This window comes from Etheostoma spectabile, chromosome 23, assembly GCF_008692095.1.
Source record: "Etheostoma spectabile isolate EspeVRDwgs_2016 chromosome 23, UIUC_Espe_1.0, whole genome shotgun sequence".
NCBI classification, from domain to species: Eukaryota; Metazoa; Chordata; class Actinopteri; order Perciformes; family Percidae; genus Etheostoma; species Etheostoma spectabile.
The window spans coordinates 8,703,472-8,706,018 of record NC_045755.1 but is presented as its reverse complement, the minus strand read 5'-3'; the positions used below and the strand labels follow the sequence as shown (position 1 = coordinate 8,706,018).

Below are 2,547 nucleotides of genomic sequence, written 5' to 3'. Positions count from 1 at the left end.
ATAAGGTTGTATAAGGTCATATAAGGTCATATAAGGTTGCATAAGGTTATATAATGGTTATAGAAGTCGGTCTTTTATATATCTGCAGTCTGGATGCATGAATGATGAGTGACACTTTCTCCTGATCTGCTGCTGAGTCAGTGAACGTCGCAGAATGGGTGAACTGTGACGTTGTGTGTGTGTGTGTGTGTGTGTGGTGTATGTGTACACATCTTGTCTAAATCTGGATGAAGCTCAGAGCTCAGTAGGAGATCACGACGGACACACACACATATACACACATATACACACACACACACACACACACACACACACACACACACACGTAACCTGATAGAGTGTGACTTGCTGCAAGGGATTATGGGTCCAAATTAATATCCCCTTACTGTATGTTAGGCCACCTTTGCTCAGCTGTGTGTGTGTGTGTGTGTGTGTGTGTGTGGTGTGTGTGTGTGTGTGTGTGTGTGTGTGTGTGTGTGTGTGTGCACACTGTCTACGGTGTAACGGAGCAGCTGCTCAGATCACAACCTCTACGTGACTTTACTTCCAGAACAGAACCAGAACCGATCCGACCCGGAGACCTTTGGTTGCACTTTTTAAAGGTTTTTATCTATAAAACCCAAACTTTTCAAATCAGATTTAGTCCAGTTGGAAGAACCAGACGTTTTTTTCCGGGCTGTTCTGTCTGCTGCTCCAACAACAAACTGACTCTTTAAAACAAGAAAGTTAAAAGTACTCAGATATTTTACTTTTTAAATTAAGAACAGCGACACAACACACACACACGCACGACTAAAACTACAAAAACCAGTTCCTTCCCGAGACCATTTAGCAGCGGCACCGGGGCTCCGTCCGGCGCTTAGCCCCGCCCACGGCTACTGTGATTGGTTTAAAGAAATGCCAATAAACCAGAGCATGTTCTTCTCCCATCCCACAATGCTGTGTGGACTAGCCGACCCCTTTCGCGGCGCTGGGAGGAGGGTCTGGAGACTAAGTGGCCTTCCTGGGTAATGTGACCTGCATGAACCGTCACGACACCGAGGCACGAACGCTGACTTTGCCCCCGTTTGCCCACCCCCCCACCCCCCACACTCCCAGCATGCACGGGGCTGTCACCGACAAGAATGGGGGGGGGGGGTAAACCTACAGACCCAGATAATGAAAAGGGAAAGGAGAAAGTGATGAGAAGCCGAGATGTTTAGCAGCAGGTGTCTCATGTCCAGCTGGGACGCTGCTGCAGACTTTAACTTAACTTCCACCTCTCATCCTTTCTACACCCATTTAATCCGTGAAAAATACATTCTGACCCTGTTAAACCCCAGGTTAAACCCATTCTTACCCCATTTACACCCACACTAACCCTTATTCTGAACCAGGTCAAATAACACTAAACCAGTCTCATGTCCATCAGACCCAATCTAAACCACTTAATGCTGTTTTTAACCCATTCTCAAGCCTCTTTAACCCATCCTAAACATCCTAAATAAACATTTGAACTCTTTCCAAAACCTCTTTTCTACCATTGTCCCCCTTATGGTCCACTGTTTACAGGCTATATATATGCCCTATGCACAACCCCTCCCTTTATCCTACATCCTTTTTGCCCCTATTGGACTTTGTGCACCCCATCGACCACACTCTCCTACAGCATGGATTTTGTTTTAGTATCTTTTCTTATATCGTCCATGAGTATCCACGTGTGATTTGTTGTGTTGTATTTGGGTTTATTTGGTTTACCTGATTATGCATGTGCATGTTTGTTGTAGTGTGATTGGCGAGTGAGCTAACCTGGCGCTGAATTTCCCCTTGGGATCAAAAAGTACTACCATCCCATCCTCCATACACATAGCCACATCCACTAACCTATCTATCTACTTCGGCTTAATCGCATTATCATTCTATCTATCTAATCTATCTATCTAATCTATCTTATCTATCGATCTATCTATCTATCTATCTATCTATCTATCTATCTATCTATCATCTACATCTACTATCTATCTATCTATCTATCTATCTATCTATCTATCTATCTATCTATCTATCTATCCAATCCCATCCATCCATCCATCCATCTATCTATCTATCCATCCTACTCTAAGTAACCCCAGACTATTCTAACCCATTCTAAATCCCTCTCCATCCACAACAGCCCCTCATTACAATCCTATTAGAAACGTAACCATCCTTATGACCCTCTCTATATCCTCCACTGGGACCCAGCATATCGGTCTGAAACCAGTCTGCACCCTGTCATATCTGCTCCCCAGAACCCAAAAAAGCAGTCGGACGTCCCATTGTACACCCATTTTAATTACATCACGTGTTAAACGCAAATTCCTTGTTATTTTCGTCCAACCGTGCCTGTTGCCATAAAGGATACGCAGTTCTGGAGGACAGCTGTCAAACTAATTGCTGAAAGTACGTTCCGGATACCTCTACTGTCTACTCTACCGCTACAGCGAGCTGGCGATGAAAGATCCTAAAGGTTTCCACACACAATACCTTGGGAGGTCTTTTTTTCATAATGTGGAGGCTCTAACTCCA

At 44.4% G+C, this 2,547-nt stretch overlaps 1 protein-coding gene and 2 long non-coding RNA genes across 17 annotated transcripts in view; all 3 read right to left on the bottom strand.

Moving 5' to 3' along the window:
• Positions 1-519, bottom strand: part of LOC116673027 (uncharacterized) — a 4,350-nt gene extending 3,831 nt beyond the window's left edge. The window contains exon 1 of the long non-coding RNA XR_004327714.1: positions 506-519. This is a non-coding gene — a long non-coding RNA (uncharacterized LOC116673027). The remainder of the gene's footprint in view (positions 1-505) is intronic.
• Positions 1-2,547, bottom strand: part of nrcama (neuronal cell adhesion molecule a) — a 1,100,153-nt gene that overhangs the window by 769,779 nt on the left and 327,827 nt on the right. The window lies entirely within an intron of this gene.
• The window catches only part of LOC116673029 (uncharacterized), a 12,562-nt gene that overhangs the window by 5,221 nt on the left and 4,794 nt on the right, over positions 1-2,547 (bottom strand). The window contains exon 2 of the long non-coding RNA XR_004327716.1: positions 702-704. This is a non-coding gene — a long non-coding RNA (uncharacterized LOC116673029). The remainder of the gene's footprint in view (positions 1-701; positions 705-2,547) is intronic.